Source organism: Ranitomeya variabilis, chromosome 6 (genome assembly GCF_051348905.1).
Source record: "Ranitomeya variabilis isolate aRanVar5 chromosome 6, aRanVar5.hap1, whole genome shotgun sequence".
Classification (NCBI taxonomy): Eukaryota; Metazoa; Chordata; class Amphibia; order Anura; family Dendrobatidae; genus Ranitomeya; species Ranitomeya variabilis.
The window spans coordinates 400,162,160-400,185,060 of record NC_135237.1 but is presented as its reverse complement, the minus strand read 5'-3'; the positions used below and the strand labels follow the sequence as shown (position 1 = coordinate 400,185,060).

General features: G+C 41.5%; 1 protein-coding gene across 6 annotated transcripts in view; it reads left to right on the top strand.

Moving 5' to 3' along the window:
- Positions 1 to 22,901, top strand: part of LDLRAD4 (low density lipoprotein receptor class A domain containing 4) — a 465,509-nt gene that overhangs the window by 152,557 nt on the left and 290,051 nt on the right. Inside the window, exon 2 of one of the 6 annotated variants that reach the window (XM_077270139.1) lies at positions 17,805 to 17,892. The exons of 4 other annotated variants lie outside the window; for them this stretch is intronic. The gene's annotated coding sequence lies outside the window, so the exon portion shown is untranslated. Of the gene's footprint in view, positions 1 to 17,804; positions 17,919 to 22,901 lie in introns of all 6 variants that reach the window. One more of the 6 variants, XM_077270138.1, reaches the window with a different exon arrangement.

Below are 22,901 nucleotides of genomic sequence, written 5' to 3'. Positions count from 1 at the left end.
CGCGGTGTACCGGCGGTACAGGGAAGCATCGCGCAGGGAGGGGGCTCCCTGCGGGCTTCCCTGAGACGATCGGTACAAGGTGATGTACTCACCTCGTACCGAACGTCTTCTCCCTGCAGGCCCCGGATCCAAAATGGCCGAGGGGCTGTATCCGGGTCCTGCAGGGAGCACTTCCGGGTCGGAGCAGGCTGCAGATGAAAGCTGCAGCCTGCACGGCTGTAAGTGAGATCGGAGATCTCACAGAGTGCTGTGCACACTGTGAGATCAGCGATCTGTAATGTCCCCCCCTGGGACAAAGTAAAAAAGTAAAAAAAAAAATTTCCACATGTGTAAAAAAAAATAAAAAAAATTCCTAAATAAATAATAATAAAAAAAAAAAATATTATTCCCATAAATACATTTCTTTATCTAAAAAAACCAAACAAAAACAATAAAAGTACACATATTTAGTATCGCCGCGTCCGTAACGACCCAACCTATAAAACTGGCCCACTAGTTAACCCCTTCAGTAAACACCGTAAGAAAAAAAAAAAAAAAAACGAGGCAAAAAACGCTTTATTACCATACCGCCGAACAAAAAGTGGAATAACACGCGATCAAAAAGACGGATATAAATAACCATGTTACCGCTGAAAACGTCATCTTGTCCCGCAAAAAACGAGCCGCCATACAGCATCATCAGCAAAAAAATAAAAAAGTTATAGTCCTGAGAATAAAGCGATACCAAAATAATTATTTTTTCTATAAAATAGTTTTTATCGTATAAAAGCGTCAAAACATAAAAAAAATGATATAAATGAGGTATCGCTGTAATCGTACTGACCCGACGAATAAAACTGCTTTATCAATTTTACCAAGCGCAGAACGGTATAAACGCCTCTCCCAAAAGAAATTCATGAATAGCTGGTTTTTGGTTATTCTGCCTCACAAAAATCGGAATAAAAAGTGATAAAAAATGGTCACGTGTCCGAAAATGTTACCAATAAAAACGTCAACTCGTCCCGCAAAAAACAAGACCTCACATGACTCTGTGGACCAAAATGTGGAAAAATTATAGGTCTCAAAATGTGGAGACGCAAAAACTTTTTTGCTATAAAAAGCGTCTTTTAGTCTGGTTTCACACTTGCGTTTTTATCTGCATGCGTTTTTTTAAAAAACCGCATGTGTGAAAAAATGCATGTAAACGCGGTAAAACGCATGCGTTTTTATAGAAAAACACAAGAAAACAAGAAAAAAACAAAAAACCCTAACCCTACCCCTAACCCTACCCCTAACCTGAAATACGTGGCACTGAAATACGTGGCACTGAAATATACGTTTATATACGTATATACGTATATAAGTGCCACGATATTTCAGTGGCCACGTATATAAGTGCCACGTATTTAAGTGCCACGTATTTAAGTGCCACGTATTTAAGTGCCACGTATTTAAGTGCCACGTATTTAAGTGCCACGTATTTAAGTGCCACGTATTTAAGTGCCACGTATTTAAGTGCCACGTATTTAAGTGCCACGTATTTAAGTGCCACGTATTTAAGTGCCACGTATTTAAGTGCCACGTATTTAAGTGCCACGTATTTAAGTGCCACGTATTTAAGTGCCACGTATTTAAGTGCCACGTATTTAAGTGCCACGTATTTAAGTGCCACGTATTTAAGTGCCACGTATTTAAGTGCCACGTATTTAAGTGCCACGTATTTAAGTGCCACGTATTTACGTGCCACGTATTTACGTGCCACGTATTTACGTGCCACGTATTTACGTGCCACGTATTTACGTGCCACGTATTTACGTGCCACGTATTTACGTGCCACGTATTTACGTGCCACGTATTTACGTGCCACGTATTTACGTGCCACGTATTTACGTGCCACGTATTTACGTGCCACGTATTTACGTGCCACGTATTTACGTGCCACGTATTTACGTGCCACGTATTTACGTGCCACGTATTTACGTGCCACGTATTTACGTGCCACGTATTTACGTGCCACGTATTTACGTGCCACGTATTTACGTGCCACGTATTTACGTGCCACGTATTTACGTGCCACGTATTTACGTGCCACGTATTTACGTGCCACGTATTTTTCAGTGCCTGAAATACGTGGCACTGAAATACGTGGCACTGAAATACGTGGCACTTATATACGTGGCACTTATATACGTGGCACTTATGACTGTCAGAAAATGTTCAGTAAACGGTTAGGGGTGAGGTTAGGGGTAGGGTTTCAGGTAGAATTGGGGAGTTTCCACTGTTCAGGCACATCAGGGGCTCTCCAAACGCGACATGGCGTCCAATCTCAATTCCAGCCAATTCTGCGTTGAAAAAGTAAAACAGTGCTCCTTCCCTTCCGAGCTCTCCCGTGCGTCCAAAAAGGGGTTTACCCCAACATATGGGGTATCAGCGTACTAGGGACAAATTGAACAACAACTTCTGGGGTCCAAGTTCTCTTGTTATCCTTGGGAAAATAAAAATTTGGGGGGCTAAAAATCATTTTTGTGGGAAAAAAAATATGTTTTATTTTCACGGCTCTGCGTTGTAAACTGTAGTGAAACACTTGGGGGTTCAAAGTTCTCACAACACATCTAGATAAGTTCCTTGGGAGGTCTAGTTTCCAATATGGGGTCACTTGTGGGGGGTTTGTACTGTTTGGGTACATCAGGGGCTCTGCAAATGCAACGTGACGCCTGCAGACCAATCCATTTAAGTCTGCATTCCAAATGGCGCTCCTTCCCTTCTGAGCTCTGTCATGCGCCCAAACAGTGGTTCCCCCCCACATAGGGGGTATCAGCGTACTCAGGACAAATTGGACAACAACTTTTAGGGTCCAATTTATCCTGATACCCTTGTGAAAATACAAAACTGGGGGCTAAATTTCATTTTTGTGAAAAAAAAAAAAAATTATTTTCACGGCTCTGCGTTATAAACTGTAGTGAAACACTTGGGGGTTCAAAGCTCTCAAAACACATCTAGATAAGTTCCTTAGGGGGTCTACTTTCCAAAATGGTGTCACTTGTGGGGGGGTTTAATGTTTAGGCACATCAGGGGCTCTCCAAACGCAACATGGCATCCCATCTTAATTCCAGTCAATTTTGCATTGAAAAGTAAAATAGCGCTTCTTCCCTTCTGAGCTCTGCTATGCGCCCAAACAATGGTTTACACCCACATATGGGGTATCGTCGTACTCAGGACAAATTGCACAACAACTTTTGTGGTCTAATTTCTTCTCTTACCCTTGGGGAAATAAAAAAATGGGGGTGAAAAGATCATTTTTGTGAAAAAATATGATTTTTTATTTTTACGGCTCTGCATTATAAACTTCTGTGAAGCACTTGTTGGGTCAAAGTGCTCACCACACATCTAGATAAGTTCCTCAGGGGGTCTACTTTCCAAAATGGTGTCACTTGTTAGGGGTTTCAATGTTTAGGCACATCAAGGGCTCTCTAAATGCAACATGGCGTCCCATCTCAATTCCAGTCAATTTTGCATTGAAAAGTCAAATGGCGCTCCTTCCCTTCCGAGCTCTGCCCTGCGCCCAAACAATGGTTTACACCCACATATGGGGTATCAGCGTACTCAGGACAAATTGCACAACAATTTTTGGGGTCCAATTTCTTCTCTCACCCTTGGGAAAATAAAAAATTGGGGGTGAAAAGATCATTTTTGTGAAAAAATATGATTTTTTATTTTTACGGCTCTGCATTATAAACTTCTGTAAAGCACTTGTTGGGTCAAAGTGCTCACCACACATCTAGATAAGTTCCTTAGGGGGTCTACTTTCCAAAATGGTGTCACTTGTTAGGGGTTTCAATGTTTAGGCACATCAGGGGCTCTCCAAATGCAACATGGCGTCCCATCTCAATTCCAGTCAATTTTGCATTGAAAAGTCAAATGGCGCTCCTTTGCTTCCAAGCTCTGCCATGCGCCCAAACTGTGGTTTACCCCCACATATGGGGTATCAGCGTACTCAGGACAAATTGTACAACAACTTTTGGGGTCTATTTTCTCCTGTTACCCTTGGTAAAATAAAACAAATTGGAGCTGAAATAAATTTTGTGTGAAAAAAAGTTAAATGTTCATTTTTATTTAAACATTCCAAAAATTCCTGTGAAACACCTGAAGGGTTAATAAACTTCTTGAAAGTGGTTTTGAGTACCTTGAGGGGTGCAGTTTTTAGAATGGTGTCACACTTGGGTATTTTCTATCATATAGACCCGTCAAAATGACTTCAAATGAGATGTGGTCCCTAAAAAAAAAATGGTGTTGTAAAAATGAGAAATTGCTGGTCAACTTTTAACCCTTATAACTCCGTCACAAAAAAAAATTTTGGTTCCAAAATTGTGCTGATGTAAAGTAGACATGTGGGAAATGTTATTTATTAAGTATTTTGTGTGACATATGTCTGTGATTTAAGGGCATAAAAATTCAAAGTTGGAAAATTGCGAAATTTTCAAAATTTTCGCCAAATATTCGTTTTTTTCACAAATAAACGCAAGTTATATCGAAGAAATTTTACCACTAACATGAAGTACAATATGTCACGAGAAAACAATGTCAGAATCGCCAAGATCCGTTGAAGCGTTCCAGAGTTATAACCTCATAAAGGGACAGTGGTCAGAATTGTAAAAATTGGCCCGGTCATTAACGTGCAAACCACCCTCGGGGCTTAAGGGGTTAAACAAAACAATTCGAATGCAGTTGAAGTTCAGACTTTCAGCTTTCAATTGAGGGTATCCCCATTAAAATTGGAGGAAGGGTTTAGGAGTTTAAGCTCCTTAACATGTGCCACCCTGTTTTTAAAGGGACCAAAAGTAATTGGACAGATTAAAAAAATTTAAATAAAATGTTCATTTTTAGTACTTGGTTGACAACTTTGTTGGCAATGACTGCCTGAAGTCTTAAACTCATAGACATCACCAGATGCTGTGTTGCCTCCTTTTTGATGCTCTGCCAGGCCTTCACTGCGGTGGTTTTCAGTTGCTGTTTGTTTGTGGGCCTTTCTGTCTGAAGTTTAGCCTTTAACAAGTGAAATGCATGCTCAATTGGGTTGAGATCAGGTGACTGACTTGGCCATTGAAGAATATTCCACTTCTTTGCTTTAATAAACTCCTGGGTTGCTTTGGCTTTGGTCGTCGTTTCATACTACAGATGGACAATGACCCCAAACAATCATCTTGTCTGCTTTTGGCCGGATCTGAGCACACAGTATGGCTCTGAATACCTCAGAATTCATTCGGCTGCTTCTGTCCTGTGTCACATCAATAAACACTAGTGACCCAGTGCCACTGGCAGCCATGCATGCCCAAGCCATCACACTGCCTCCGCTGTGTTTTACAGATGTGGTATGCTTTGGATCATGAGCTGTACCACGCCATCGCCATACTTTTCTCTTTCCATCATTCTGGTAGGTTGATCTTGGCTTCATCTGTCCAAAGAATGTTCTTCCAGAACTGTGCTGGCTTTTTTAGATGTTTTTTTTAGCAAAGTCCAGTGTAGCCTTTTTTTTTCTTGATGCTTATGAGTGGCTTGCACCGTGCAGTGAACCCTCTGTATTTACTTTCATGCAGTCTTCACTTTATGGTAGATTTGGATATTGATACGCTTACCTCCTGGAGAGTGCTGTTCACTTGGGTGGCTGTTGTGAAGGGGTTTTCTTCACCATGGAGATTGTTCTGCGATCATCCACCACTGTTGTTTTCCGTGGGCGCCCAGGTCTTTTTGCATTGATGAGTTCACCAGTGCTTTCTTTCTCAGGATGTAACAAACTGTAGATTTTGCCACTCCTAATATTGTAGCAATTTCTCGGATGGGTTTTTTCTGTTTTTGCAGCTTAAAGGGAACCTGTCACCCCGTTTTTTGAAGATGAGCTAAAAATAGCGTTAAATAGGGGCAGAGCTGGGCGTTACATTAGTGTCTTTTGTGTGCCTTTATTACCCACCTATGCTGTCGAAATACCTTTGCAAAGTCGCCGTTTTGTGCTGTCACTCACGCTAGTCTGGTCCTATGGGCGTGGTGACAGCGCTGTTTCTCCCCCAGATCAGGCTCATCATTCCGTTGGTGGCGTAGTGGTGTGCGCATGTCCAACAGAGAATATCCACTGCCCAGGTGATGAAAGAGCGCGATCTGCGCTATTCAGCCGTTTACCGGTGGGCGCGGCCATCTTCTGCCGCGCGTGCGCAGATGGAGCGCTCTGCTGCCCGGGGCTTCAGGAAAATGGCCGCGGGATGCCGTGCGTGCGCAGATGGAGATCGTGGCGGCCATTTTCCTGAAGCCCCGGGCAGCAGAGCGCACAATCTGCGCACGCGCGGCCACAGGAAGATGGCCGCGCCCACCGGTAAACGGTTGAATAGCGCAGATCGCCTGGGCAGTGGATATTCTCTGTTGGACATGCGCACACCACTACGCCACCAACGGAATGATGAGCCTGATCTGGGGGAGAAACAGCGCTGTCACCACGCCCATAGGACCAGACCAGCGTGAGTGACAGCACAAAACGGAGACTTTGCAAAGGTATTTCGGCAGCATAGGTGGGTAATAAAGGCACACAAAAGACACTAATGTAACGCCCAGCTCTGCCCCTATTTAACGCTATTTTTAGCTCATCTTCAAAAAACGGGGTGACCGGTTCCCTTTAAGGATGGTTTGTTTCACCTGCATGGAGAGCTCCTTTGACTGCATGTTTACTTCACAGCAAAACCTTCCAAATGCAAGCACCACACATCAAATCAACTCTACGCCTTTTATCTGCTTAATTAAGAATGACCTAACAAAGGGATCGCCCACACCTGTCCATGAAATAGCCTTGGAGTCAATTGTCCAATTTCTTTTGGTCCCTTAAAAACAGGGTGGCACATGTAAAGTAGCTGAAACTCCTAAACCCTTCATCCAATTTTAATGTGGATACCCTGAAATGAAAGCTGTAAGTCTGAACTTCATCTGCATCGGAATTGGTTTGGTTTAAAATTCATTGTGGTAATGTCTATAACCAAAATTAGAAAAATGTTGTCTGCCTAAATATATATGGACTTAACTGTATATATATTTTAAATTATACCCATAAATAAATACATTTTTATGAAAAATACATAAGCAAAAGTACACATACTTGGTATTGCAGTGTCCAGACTGACCTGACCTATAAAACTGTCCCACTACTTAACCCATTTAGTGAAAACCGTAAAAAAGTACCACTTAAAACATCATGTTCTGAAAAAAATGCAATCGTACAGCTCAGTGGAAAAATAAGTTATAGCTCTCAGAATAAAGCGATGCAAAAATACTTTAAAAACCTTTATAGAAATGTGTAAAAGCACCAAAGCATAAACTATAAGAATGTGGTATCGCTGTAATCTAACTGACCTGAAGAGTAAAACTACCTCATCAATTTTACCACATGCTGAACAACATTAAAAAAACTGAATTGCTGTTTTTTGTTCATTCTGCCTGCCAAAAATTGGAATAGAAATCGAGCAGTCACGTGCCCGAAAATGGTACCAATAAAAAATGTCAACTTGTACCGCAAAAAACAAGCCCTCACATGACCGTCAGACGAAATATGGAAAAATGCTAGCTTAAAAAATATGGTGATGTAAAAACTAGCTTTTTCAAAAAATCATCTTTTAGTGTGACAACAGCCAAACATCTGGTATCGCTGTAATCGCACCGACCCAAAGAATAAAGTTACCTAATCGCTTATACCACATGATGAACGACATTAAAAATCAATTCACCTGCTGTCGATCTGTTCATTCTACTTCCCAAAGATTGCAGCAAGGCTCGGCGCACATTTATCCTGAAATACATGATCCAGTCGGACTCCCCGGCCGAAGAATCCCCTTAATGAGGCATATGGAGGCACTGTGGATGCAGTCTGGCCTATGATCCAGTGGTGTCTTGTCTTTTTAGGCATGTGTTAAAAAAAAGAAATAAAAAAAATGCAGTCGGCCAGTTTTGTGCACTTCTGAAAAGGACACTGTGAACAGAGGCCAAATGGTGTCAAGGGTAATTCTGCTGCCTCATTATAGTGAATGGATCCCTCCGGGGTTTCATCTGAATCATGTCCCTCAGATTTAGATGGAAACCCCAATGTAAGTGATCAGTGTAGAGCAAATTCTGCGTTCCTAAATCCAAATGCCCCATTGTGCCTAAACCACATACGGCGTCCACATGTTTGGCATTTCTGTAGCGATGAGAGCCCACCTAATTTACGGGTGCATGTCTTCAGAAGTATGAGCTGGGCATTACGTCCTGGTCACTACAACTGCAGTTTGCAATTTTCACTCGGCAACATCCACTGCTGCTTGTTTTTGGATAACACCCATGGAGTCAAAATGGTCCCTACACCCGTAGATAAATTCCCAAAGGGGGGTGATTTCCAAAATGGGGTCACTTGAGGGAATGATGCTGCTCTAACACTTGGGGGCACTGTATATGGCGTCCACAAACTATTGTAGGATAATATTGCTCCGTCCCTCCTGAGTCTTGCCGTGTGGCAATGCAGTACTGTACAGCCACAAACGGGTTACTGCCACATTCAGTGGGACAAATTATGGTACCAATTTTACCCACTTTTTGCATGAAAATTTAAAATCTGGGGCTAAAACCTTTTTAGAGGTAAACATTTTTTTTTTTTCTTCACCTCACAATGATCTACTATATAATTGTCACTTCCGTCTGTCCTTCTGTCTGTCACGGATATTCATTGGTCGCGGCCTCTGTCTGTCATGGAAATCCAAGTCGCTGATTGGTCGTGGCAAAACGCCCACGACCATTGCCACGACCAATCAGCGATGGCCACAGTCTGGCGGCAAAATGGCCGCTATTTCCTCCCCGCAGTCAGTGCCCGCTCCATACTCCCCGCTCCATTTTCACCCTCCGACGTCGCGGCTGTCCTCGGCAGTGCAAGCGGCAGGTTCCGGTGCCAAGGATGCTATGCGAGAAGGACCTTCCATGACGTCACGGTCATGTGACCGCAACGTCATCACAGGTCCTGCACTCATACCAACCCTGGGACCGAAGCTGTCGCGTGCACCGTACACAGGTGCCAGGACTTCAACGGGCCTTCGGAAGGTGAGTATATGTTTTTCTTATTTTACGTCACTGGGCAATATACTAAGTGGCTGGGAAATATACTACATACTACGTGGCTGGGCAACATACTACGTGGCTGGGCAACATACTACGTGGCTGGGCAACATACTACGTGGCTGGGCAACATACTACGTGGCTGGGCAACATACTACGTGGCTGGGCAACATACAGGTCCTTCTCAAAAAATTAGCATATAGTGTTAAATTTCATTATTTACCATAATGTAATGATTACAATTAAACTTTCATATATTATAGATTCATTATCCACCAACTGAAATTTGTCAGGTCTTTTATTGTTTTAATACTGATGATTTTTGCATACAACTCCTGATAACCCAAAAAACCTGTCTCAATAAATTAGCATATTTCACCCGACCAATCAAATAAAAGTGTTTTTTAATAACAAACAAAAAAACCATCAAATAATAATGTTCAGTTATGCACTCAATACTTGGTCGGGAATCCTTTGGCAGAAATGACTGCTTCAATGCGGCATGGCATGGAGGCAATCAGCCTGTGACACTGCTGAGATGTTATGGAGGCCCAGGATGCTTCAATAGCGGCCTTAAGCGCATCCAGAGTGTTGGGTCTTGCGTCTCTCAACTTTCTCTTCACAATATCCCACAGATTCTCTATGGGGTTCAGGTCAGGAGAGTTGGCAGGCCAATTGAGCACAGTAATACCATGGTCAGTAAACCATTTACCAGTGGTTTTGGCACTGTGAGCAGGTGCCAGGCCGTGCTGAAAAATGAAATCTTCATCTCCATAAAGCATTTCAGCCGATGGAAGCATGAAGTGCTCCAAAATCTCCTGATAGCTAGCTGCATTGACCCTGCCCTTGATGAAACACAGTGGACCAACACCAGCAGCTGACATGGCACCCCACACCATCACTGACTGTGGGTACTTGACACTGGACTTCAGGCATTTTGGCATTTCCTTCTCCCCAGTCTTCCTCCAGACTCTGGCACCTTGATTTCCGAATGACATGCAAAATTTGCTTTCATCAGAAAAAAGTACTTGGGACCACTTAGCAACAGTCCAGTGCTGCTTCTCTGTAGCCCAGGTCAGGCGCTTCTGCCGCTGTTTATGGTTCAAAAGTGGCTTTACCTGGGGAATGCGGCACCTGTAGCCCATTTCCTGCACACGCCTGTGCACGGTGGCTCTGGATGTTTCCACACCAGACTCAGTCCACTGCTTCCTCAGGTTCCCCAAGGTCTGGAATCGGTCCTTCTCCACAATCTTCCTCAGGGTCCGGTCACCTCTTCTCGTTGTACAGCGTTTTCTGCCACATTGTTTCCTTCCAACAGACTTACCATTGAGGTGCCTTGATACAGCACTCTGGGAACAGCCTATTTGTTGAGAAATTTCTTTCTGGGTCTTACCCTCTTGCTTGAGGGTGTCAATGATGGCCTTCTTGACATCTGTCAGGTCGCTAGTCTTACCCATGATGGGGGTTTTGAGTAATGAACCAGGCAGGGAGTTTTTAAAAGCCTCAGGTATCTTTTGCATGTGTTTAGAGTTAATTAGTTGATTCAGAAGATTAGGGTAATAGGTCATTTAGAGAACCTTTTCTTGATATGCTAATTTATTGAGACATGTTTTTTGGGTTATCAGGAGTTGTATGCCAAAATCATCAGTATTAAAACAATAAAAGACCTGACAAATTTCAGTTGGTGGATAATGAATCTATAATATATGAAAGTTTAATTGTAATCATTACATTATGGTAAATAATGAAATTTAACACTATATGCTAATTTTTTGAGAAGGACCTGTACTACGTGGCTGGGCCATAACGTTGCTCTGTCGCACACCCCGTCACATGGGCAATATACTACGTGGGTTGTGCAATATACTACGTGGACATGCATATTCTAGAATACCCGATGCGTTAGAATCGGGCCACCATCTAGTAAATATATAGAATTCTGACACCTGTGATGTCAATATGATCACTGCACCCCTAGATTAATTTGTTGTGTAGTTTATAAAATGATGACGCTTATGAGGTGTTCTCATGACACCCACAAACTATTCCAGCAAAATCTGAACTCCAATATGGTGCCTTTTCCCTTCTGAGCTTTGCGCTGTGCCTCAAAAGTAGTATTCCCCCACATATGGGGTATCTGTGTACTCAGGAGAAATTGCACCATACAATTTGTTATGCAATTTCTCCTGTTACCCTTGTGAAAATAAAAAAATTTAAGCTAAAATAATTTGTTTGGAAAATGTTTTTTTTTTTTTTTTTTCATGGCTCAACAATCTAAACTTCTGTGAAACACCTGGGAGTTCAAGGTGCTCAGTTTCCAAAATGGGGTCACTTGTGGGGGATTTCCACTGTTTAGGCACATCAGAGGCTCTCAAAATGGGACTTGACATCCGCTAATTATTCCAGGAAATTTTACATTCAAAAATTCAAATGACAGTTCCTCACTTCCGAGCCCTGCCATGTGCCCAAACGGCAGTTTTCTCCCACACATGGGGTATCTGCATGCTCAAAAGGAATTACACAACAAGTTTTGGGGACCATTTTTTCCTGTTACCCTTGCAAAAATAAAATTGGGTTTAACCCCTGCCTGACATGCGCTGTACTAGTACTGCTCTGTGGGAATTGAGTTTCCGCAAACTGCAGTACTAGTACGGCGGCACGATCGCGCGGCCTCACGCTGAGCGCCGCGGCGATCGCGTGCAGGTGTCAGCTGTATATGACAGCTGACACCCTGCAGCAATGCCCACGTTCGGCGCTAGCGCTGATCGTGGGCATTTAACCCCTCTGATGCCGCTGTCAATAGTGACAACGACAGAGAGGGGCATCGCGCAGTGACAGAAGGAGTCCCTGGATCCAAGATGGTCGCGGGACTCCTTCCGGGTCATGAAGTGAGGTGGCTAGCCGGCGCCTGCTCAGGCGCCGGGAAGCCTCCTGCACTGCTTGTCAGATCACTGATGTGACACAGTGCTATGCACAGTGTCAGATCAGCGATCTGATCGAATATAGTGATGTCCCACCCTGGGACAATGTTAGAAAGTAAAAAAAAAAAATAGAATGTACAAAAAAAAATAAAAAAAATCCCCAAATAAAGGGAAAAAAAAATCCCCAATAAATCCATTTATTAACGTAAATAAAAAACAATAAAAGTACACATTTGGTATCGCCGTGTCCGTAACGACCCGCTCTATAAAACTATACCACTAGTTAACCGCTTCAGTAAACACCGCAAAAAATAAAAAAACGAGGCAAAAAACGCTTTATCATCATACCGGCAAAAAGACAGATATAAATATACATGGTACTACTGAAAACATCAACTCGTCCCACAAAAAACAAGACCTCACATGACACTGTGGGCCAAAATATGGATAAATTATAGGTCTCAAAATGTGGTGATGCAAAAACTATTTTTTGCAATAAAAAGCGTCTTTTAGTGTGTGACGGCTGCCAATCATAAAAATCTGCCAAAAAAAGCTATAAAAGTAAATCAAACCCCCCTTCATCACCCCCCTTAGTTAGGGAAAATAATAAAATTTTAAAAAATGTATTTATTTCCGTTTTCTCATTAGTCAGGGTTAGGGCTAGGGTTAGGGTTGGGATTAGGGTTGGAATTAGGGTTAGGGTTGGGATTAGGGTTAGGGTTGGGGTTAGGGTTTGGATTACATTTACGGTTGGGATAAGGGTTGGGATTAGGGTTAGGGGTGTGGTAAGGGTTATGATTGGGATTAGGATTAGGGTTTCAGTTAGAATTGGGGGGTTTCCACTGTTTAGGCACATCACGGGCTCTCCAAACGCGACATGGCGTCCGATCTCAATTCCAGCCAATTTTGCGTTGAGAAAACTAAAATAGTGCTCGCTCCCTTCCGAGCTCTCTCGTGCGCCCAAACAGGGGTTTACCCCCACATATGGGGTATCAGCGTACTCAGGAGAAATTGGACCCCAAAATTTGTTGTCCAATTTGTCCCGTTACCCTTGGGGAAATACAAAACTGGGGGCTAAAATATAATTTTTGTGGAAAAAAAATTATTTTCACGGCTCTGCGTTATGAACTGTAGTGAAACACTTGGGGGTTCAAAGTTCTCACAACACATCTAGATAAGTTCCTTGGGGGGTCAAGTTTCCAATATGGGGTCACTTGTGGGGGGTTTATACTGTTTAGTTACATCAGTGGCTCTGCTAATGCAACGTGACGCCTGCAGACGAATCCATCTAAGTCTGCATTCCAAACGGCACTCCTTCCCTTCGAGCTCTGCCGTGCGCCCAAACAGTGGTTCCCCCCCACATGGGGTATCGGCGTACTCAGAACAAATTGCACAACATTTTTTGGGGTCCAATTTGTCCTTTTACCCTTGGGAAATTAAAAAATTTAAGGCGAAAAAAATCATTTTTTGTGACAAAAATATGATTTTTTTTTGCTTTACATTATCAACTTCTGTGAAGTACTTGGAGGTTCAGAGTGCTTGCCACACATCTAGATTAGTTCCTCAGGGGGTCTACTTTCCAAAATGGTGTCACTTGTTGGGAGTTTCCACTGTTTAGGCACATCAGGGGCTCTCCAAACGCGACATGGTGTCCAATCTCAATTCCAGCAAATTTTGCATTAAAAAGTCAAATGGCGCTCCTTCCCTTCCGAGCTCTGTCATGTGCCCAGACAATGATTTACCCCAACATATGGGGTATCGGCGTACTCAGGACAAATCGTGCAACGACTATTGTGGTCCAATTTCTCCTGTTACCCTTGGTAAAATAAAAGAAATTGGATCTGAAGTTAAAATTTTGTGAGAGAAAGTTAAATGTTCAATTTTTTTTTAAACATTCCAAAAATTCATGTGAAGCACCTGAAGGGTTCAAAAACTTTTTCAATGTGGTTTTGAGTACCTTGAGGGGTGCAGTTTTTGGAATGGTGTCATTTTTGTGCATTTTCTGTCATAGACCCCTCAAAGTCACTTCAAGTGTGAGGTGGTCCCTAAAAAAAAAAAAAGGTTTTGCAAATTTAGTTGTAAAAATGAGAAATCGATGGTCAATTTTTAACCCTTAACTTCCTAACAAAAAAATTGTTTCCAAAATTGTGCTAATGTAAAGCAGACATGTGGGTAATGTTGTTTATTAACTATTTTGAATGATCTGACACTCTAATTTAAGGGCATAAAAACTAAAAGTTTAAAAATTGCAACATGTTCAAAATTTTCACCAAATTTCCACTTTTTTCACGAATAAACGCCAGTCAAATCGAAAAAATGTTACCACTTTCGTAAAGTACAATATGTCACGAGAAAACAATCTCAGAATCACCAGGATCCGTTGAAGCGTTTCAGAGTTATGACCTCCATAAAGTGACAGTGGTCAGAATTGAAAAAAATGGCCTGGTCAGGAAGTTCAAAACAGGCTTCAGGGTGAAGGGGTTAAATTATAATTTTTGTGAAAAGTTAAATGTTCATTTTCCACATTGCAAAAATTCTTGTGAAGCACCTGAAGGGTTAAAAAAAATAAATAAAATGGCTAAATAACACTTCCCACATGTCTACTTTATATCAGCACAATTTTTTTTTTCATGTTTGTTTAGGAAGTTTAAGTGTTAAAACTTGACAAGCGATTTCTAGTTTTTACAACAAAATTTACAAAACCACTTAATTTTAGGGACCACGTCACATTTGAAGTGACATGACAGAAAATACATAGACACCATTCTAAAAACTGCATCCCTTGGTGCTCAAACCCACATTCAAGAAGTTTTAGCCCTTCAGGTGCTTCACAAAAACGTAAGCAATGTGGAAGGCAAAATAAAATTTTAGCTTTTAACAAAAATCTTACTTTAGACTCTAGTTTTTGCTTTTTCACAAGGTTAGTTAACGAAAGAAACCCTCAATTTATGCAATTTCTCTTGAGCATATGGATACCCCATATGTAGGGGGAAAAACCACGGCTTGCGTGCTAAGAAGAGAAGGAGCGACATTTGACTTTTTGAATGCAAAATTTACTGGCTTTATCAGCGGATGCCATTTTGTTGGAAAGCATCTAATGTGTCTAAACAGTGAAAATCTCCCACAAGTGACCCCATTTTGGAAACTAGACTCACCAAGGAACTTATCTAGATGTCTTGTTAGCACCTTGAACTCCCAGGTGTTCCACAGAAGTTTTTAACTTGGAGCCATGATAATGAAAATCATTTTATTACCCAAAGATTTTAGCCCCCAATGTTTTTATTTTCATAAGGTTAACCCTAGAACGCATACCTGGGGCCTCGCAGGCCTGCCAGGTTACTTGTTTTCTATTTTCTGTAAAAGTACTTTAGTTAGAATTTTGAAACTCTAGGTATTCCTCAGGTATATAGTTGTTAGTAATTTCCAGTTATTCATATATTTTTATGTTACAGACATTTCGGTATAACAACCTTTTTTTGGGACTACCCCATATTCACGCACCTGGGGCCTTTTAGGCCTGTACTAGGTTTACATGTGATACACAGATTTACTTATCAAGGCAAATTACGGAGGCAATGATCCGATGTGGAATACGCTTTCTGGAACAACCAGAGCAAAGAGAAAAAAAAAAGAAAGCGCTGCTATATTTGTCCATCAAAGAAGGAAAGAAAATCGGAGCGTTTCTGTTCTACTTGCTGACAAAATGTATGCAAGGAACATTCAGCCGAAAAAATATGCGAGAATTGTCAGGGGAATATGTAAAGTTACAAATAAATATTCCTGCACCAAGTTTGCTACAACCAAAAAATGTTTTCATAAAAAAATTGCATATAGAATGCCTATATTTGGCGTGCCCGTTTACTTACTTTTTTGTTGTTTTATGCACATAATTATGTTTTGAAATATACACAACTTAGGCTGTGTTCCCAGTAGCGCTGGGGTTCGCCAGAAGGGGATCCATAATGGATCTGACCTCCTGGTAACTCCAGGATTCCGCCAGCCTTAGCTGGGGTCACCAGGAGGTCAGATCCATTACGGATCCCCTCCTGGCGGACCCCAGCGCTAGTTGGAATGCATCCTTACCTTGCAATTGTAAAATCAATTTTGAAAAGTATTTTTATTTGAGTTATTCCATGATAATTGTAAACAGGCCTAAAAGGCCCCAGGTGCGTGAATGTGTAGATTTCTATGGGTATGCGTTCTAGGGTTAACAGGAAAAATTGGCACCCAAAAGTTGTTGTGCATTTTCTCAGGAGTACACTGATACCGAATATGTGGAGGAAAACGGCAGGGCTTGGAAAGGAAGGAGCACCGTTGGCATCTATCAATTTCAAGCAAATTTTGTGTTAAAGTCCATGTCGCATTTGGAGAGCACCTGATGTGCCTAAACAGTGGAACCCCCCCTCCCCACAAGTGACTATTTTGGAAACTAGACCCCTCAAAAAATGTATTTAATGTGTGATAAACACCTTGAACCCCCAGGTGCTTCACAAAAATGATCTTTTAGCCCCATTTTTATTTTTTTTTTCACAAGGGTAATGGGAGAAATTGCACAACAGATTTTGGGGTCCATTTTCTCCTGACTGTTGATACTCCACATGTGGAGGTAAAAACTTTGTTTGGCCACAGGGCTTGGAATGGAAGGAGTGACATTTTAAAATGCAGACTTTGATGGAATGTTTGGAGTGTCCCTGATGTGCCTTAACAGTGGCACCCTCCCCCCTTCCAATATAGGGTCACTAGTGGGAATTGATGTAGTGTTTTCCTGGTATGTGAATTTTGTTTAATGTGGCATACAGGCGTAGTGTACAGCGCATCAGGTTGTTATATGTGAGTTCTGCAAGTCAGAAATTGACTTTTGTCCATGGATGAGTGGTACTGACAGTCTTTCATACAGTCTGGGTTTGTCAGGGCAGATGTCACACTGATAAATGATGTCCTTTCATATCCATCTTCTGTAACACACTTTGCACCTTTTTTTTTCAACCTGCCTCTTTCCAGTTTGAGTGACCTCACCATGGAAATATTGCCCTGGTACAACACTGGCACTTTCAGTTCTGGAAGTACTGGGGCGCCCGCTCCTTCCTGACTACCAAATATTATAGCCATGATCACTTCCTCCTGGAACTCAAGGAAGGTCTTGGTCTGCCCTGCACATTGTGATGGCACAAAAGCATTGTACATTTCCATCTGTACGATGTGTATGGCCAGCTTCTTGTAGCACACCTTGGCTTTTCTCATGGCACTGTACAACTTGAGAACTTGATCAGAGAGAGAAACTCCCCACCCCCCACGTTCTTGGTGCAATGTAAGTCAATTTCACCAATCAGAGCTAGCCCTAGTGACTCCGGTGTTGCCAGCCACCAGCCAATGATCCTGGGCTCTTACCACACTGATCATAGGCTGGACATCAGTGTTTCAGGCAATCGGACTGCCTGAGATACTGAGAAATGCTGCGATTGGCTGTTCAGAACTAAACAGCCAATCAGTGATCGTAGTTGTGGGGGTGCTTTGCTATCTCCTGGGACGAAGGCACCATGTTCCCGGGATGTGTGTGTGTACAGTTTATTAATGTTATTAACTTGTCATCTAATGTAGGATTTTTCAGAAGTAAACCTACTTCTACAGCCCAAGCCTCCTTCAGATGTTTTTTTTTTTTTTTTACATGCGAGAAAACCGTAATCAGTGATCTGCTTTTTTTCTTTTGCGCACTGACAATTTTGTACATTCTATGAAAAACAGATGGCATCAGTGCTGTCTTTTTTTTTTTTTTTTTTTTTTTTTTCTCCATAGATCCATAAACTTGCAAAGTTTGGTCCGACATATGGATCAATAGCTGACATGTCTTCACATGGACCACTCCGGTCACTAAACATCACAGGTAAATGGCTCCATATACTTTCACAGGTAAGTGTGCGATCATGAAGAAAACAGATGGAACTCGTACATGAAAAACTGATGTGTGGAATCTTTACAGTATGGATATTGCACACTGTTGGGGCTCATTTACTCTGCCAACTCCAATGATCATCATGTAGTGTAACAACTTGTTTTATAAGTTGTGTTGAGATATTTAAATTGTTCTTTAGGTTTATTAGCAAATGTACATGCTTTGTACAATATATCAATTTACAATAAATGTGTGATTGCAACTTTGTCCCACACTTGATATAATGGAGACTGATGTAAACCTCAACCTGTTGGCATGATTTGATTTTCTAAAGACATAGCTGTAATGGGGCTGTTAATACAGAAAAAATGATACCTTTTGGTGAAGAAATTGGCTTTGTTTAAATCACCATTTGGAATTTTCTACTAACTAGATTTTGGTGCACAGGGGCTGGACTGTGCTGGGTCTTGTTTTTCAGGTCTTTGGATAACAGATCCGGGTTTTCAGTGACTTGCCTCCCTGTTAGAAATCTCATTTACAAATGGAGGAGGCATGCAGAGGGCCCCGGGAATCTGACAGGGTGGAGAAGACCCAGTGCACTGTCCAGCCCCTGTGCACTGAAATCTAATTGTCAAAACTTCAAATGGTGGTTTAAAAAAAAACCCACAAAAGGGATTTCTTCACAAAAGGTATGAAATTAATCAGTATTAGTCATGTCTTCACTTCATATTACAAAATCCTGATGCCAGCTTCTTCAGACAGTCACCTAAGTTTGATGCTCAAAGTAAACATTATAAATGAATTCTTACAAGCCTTAACATGATCAAGGTCACAATAAATTTGTGAATTTCTTCAGCATGTGATTTGATGTATCTTCTCCTGTATTGTTGCTGATCCAAAGTTTTACGCCAGATAACTGGCATAAAACACTTTAGAGTAGCTACATTTTTGCACAACTTCGCATTGTGCAAAAATGGTGTAACTTTTGGGGGTTTTCATGCCAGTTTCAAGCCACTGTGCTAAAATCAGTGGAGCTGAGGTGGAATGGGGTGTTACTATGAGCACCATCAAACCATAAAGTGGCATCATTTTATGCCACAAATGTAACTCCAATCTTTGTGTGTCTAAAGTAATGGTAAAGAGCACGCCACTGGTAAGATGTGCCAAATTCATTAAGTGGTGTGCACCAAGTAATACATTTGGTGCATATTATTCCTGTGCACTCCTCATTAAGACTGGTGCACAAAACATCAGTCTTAATGAATTGGGGCAAGTGTCTCATTGTGAGATGCACCTTTTCATTAGTTTCCAAATGGTAGAAGAAATAGCAGCAACACTTCAAGTATTTGTGATGAAAATCCTTAGTCCTTTATTTCTCAACGCGTTACATCGACAAGGTAGTGCGGGCAGGACATGTACAGGTTATGCAGGCAGAAGAAACAGGACGACGGCCGTTTCGCGTTGTTCACGCTTCCACGGGTCCAGATGATCATTGATTCATTAGTTTATATACCCAGTTTCTGAAAAAAATTAAGATTTAAATTTTGTTCTTATGGGCTCATTACAAATAAAGTGCTTGTTCAATGGACTGTATCTTGCTATACATGTCCATAACTGACAAAATCCAAAGCATTTAATTCCCTAATGAAAAGCAATCTGATCTTTCTGTGAACTTGGGTTTGCAGTGTATCCCAGCTGATTAGTCGTTTTCCAACTGCTAAAAACCCTACATTGCTAATGTTTCTTACATACTGTTTTATTGCTCCAAGTGCGGTTTCTAAAGTTGAGCCTTCACTGTTAAGTTTTAACAGTTCACTGATAGTTTTGCATTTTTAATAGTACAAATGGTTTGTAAAGCATTTTAGTAATGTATACACAGTAACTCTTCTGCAATAAGACTATATTGCAGTGATGCATACAGTCCTTAGTTCTAGGAGACAACCCAAAGAAAAACTATTTCTGCTGCTTCAGTGATGCATTCTCCAGTCGTTCAGGCTGGACGGATCGGATGTAGTCACAAAAAATGGTTGCAGGTTGGCAATTATGGAGTCCATATTTGAGAATATGGTTGAACTCATCTGGAAACACAGCAGATATCTAGATAGTTTAAGTATCACAAATGGAAGTCAACGTTGAACATTTGTAGTCTTTAGGTAAAACTTGGTTAGTGTTGTCGGGACCACACTCAGTCGGAGCAGCCTTTGGAAGTGGGGAATCACCAGAAATAATACACAAGACACGTCTCGTATAGTATATCACTGGGAAGCCTCTGAAGCACGCCTGCCTTCAAGGTGCTATCCCCTCTTTATATAGTTGTACAGGTAGTTTCAGTGGTTATACAAGTTTTGCTTGTTTAAACAAAGAGAGAAAAGAGAAGACAAAAAAAACAGTTTCGGCTATGTGATAGTTTCACAACAAACAAAACAGTACAGTTTCGCCTAAGTGGCAGTTTCACAAACAAAAAATAGGATTTCACACTATAGCTAAAATGTCCTTGAATGGACAGGTCAATATTGATCACAAATTCTTTTTGGTTAATTGAGGTAACCATTTTTGTTCCGCTCTTCACAATCCCCCCTTTGACATATTCCATTCAAAACCTTATCACAAAAAGAATGACTAAAATAATCGTCTATATGACATTACAAAAAAACCCTTTATATTCTCGCATCTATTACACAAAATTTATTTGTGCATACCGAGATACCCTTGAGTACAACCTTGAATAATACATATATAATTACAATAACTATAACTGTATGTATTAGGCTTTGCATAATCCCGGTAACCCACCCACCGATCCCCCTGAACCAATTGGCCGGGTTAAGAAAAGAAAAGGTATCTGACCACCAGCTATCCTTATTTTGGTCATTGTCTTTGTCATACTGATCCCTGAGTCGTTGTACGTCTTCTAATTTAAATCTCATACTCATAGTACTATTCGGGTCTATATAATGACAGCAGGTGGGTCCGATGATTTGACACATACCCCCTTGTGAGGCAGTTAGGTAATCCAATACCAGGGTATGTTGGTTAGTGACTATTATAAGCTGATTCTGTACAGCTATACTAGTATTTAATATGTCCAATATATCCCAAATCTGGTCATCTAGATAATCCGTGGCTCTAACTAATTTATCCCACATCTGTGTTAACATAGGATAAATAAAAATGGTACTAGCAATTTTGTTGGGAATTCCCATTTGTACTATATGTGGCCTCCCCGAGGGACGTGGTGAGTTATCTGCAGCTCTTTTATACAGTGTGTGCTTGGGCACGGCTTGCATATTCACTTGTTTGTTCGAAATTATGAAAGTAGCCGGGGTTAGGCGTCCTAATGTACAAGTACCCTTTATACCTACGGGAAGCCATTTATATGCTCCTTCTCCGCATATCCAAAATGTACCCTCAGGCAGATCCCACAAAGCTGAGTGCTGCAATACCAATCTGTGAGCCAAATCCACAAAACTAGATACATTCTGAAGCATACACCAAGAGGGTTTTTGTCCCAAGGGGCTACAGTACCCGGCTGCGGGATTCCCACATACATGCATTCCGTTGACATACTCATCGGATTCATTACAAACCAGGTTCCCCGGCTTACTTGTACAACTGTTTGCATCACCTTGGGGGAACAACTCGGAATGTTCCCATTTTCTATTATGTATGTACCTTTCCAATACTGTAGGTTTGAAAGCATCAGAGGAAGGGGTGGTTGTACTGAAACTGAGCTGTAGATTTTCAGTGGGGACCTGTCCTAAATCAGTTAATCCAGTCTTATTCCTAGGTACCCATGCTCCTCCTCTGAGTGCTAAATATTGTAAGTTGCCTATTTTTCCTGTAAGATTGCCCTGCCACCAAGGAAATTCTACCCATCCCACAACTGGTATGGCGATTGTAGTATTCCATAGTCTAGTATTGCCAGGTTGGTTGTTGGCCAGGTTGTCTGAACAATTAGGCCAAGCGAATATTTCTTCAGCTGACACGGGAACTGCTAGAAAAGGTATACTTGTGGCTGATACTGGTGAATGGGTACAGATCCAACAATCTGCCAGGGGTTGCGTATTATTTAACAAATCATGCACTAATTTTCTATGATGTTGTACGAATCTATTGTTCAAAGGGGCCAGAGAATTCAATCTTTCCCATGCCTCCGTTGAGGTTAACATTATTAACATCAATATCATGAGTCTTATACTGCTTTTTTGCAATGGCTTGCATGTATCCATGATGCCTTTCCTTCAAGCTTGACTGCTGTTGGAGTTGTTAACAGGACTTGGAAAGGTCCGTCAAATCTCGGTTCCAGAGTCTTTCTGGTGTGTCTTTTCACGTAGATTTGATCACCAGGTTCCAACTTGTGGCCTCCTTCGAGATTTTCTGGATCTGGAAGGGAAGCAAAAACTTGCGAATGCACTTTAGTTAAACGTTTTTGTAATTCTTGTACATAAGCAGTTAAAGTCTCAGTATTCAACATCAGTTGTTGTGGAAAATAACAACCCAAATTTGCTGCTCTACCAAAAAGAATCTCATGTGGTGACAGCTTAGCCTTCCCCCTTGGGGCGTTTCGGATGGAATACAGGGCAAGTGGTAGACACTCGGTCCAAGGCTTTCCTGTTTCTGCCATGGCCTTCTGGATTTTTAATTTTATTGTTCCATTTAATCTTTCCACTTTACCTGAACTCTGTGGGTGATACGGAGTGTGAAACTGGTTTTCTACTCCCAACATTTTCATAACATTCTGGAATATTTCTCCAGTAAAATGGGTACCCCTATCTGACTCGATCACCTCAGGCATGCCGTAACGGGGTATCAGTTCATGTGCTATTTTAATGGCAGTAGTTTTTGCTGAGGCTTTACGAACTGGATAAGCCTCTGGCCACCCTGAGAACATGTCCACACACACAAGCACATATTCGTATCCATTGTACCTAGGAAGCTGGATGTAGTCGATCTGGAGTCTTTGAAAGGGATACAGTGGTCTTACATGATGCTTGGTTGGG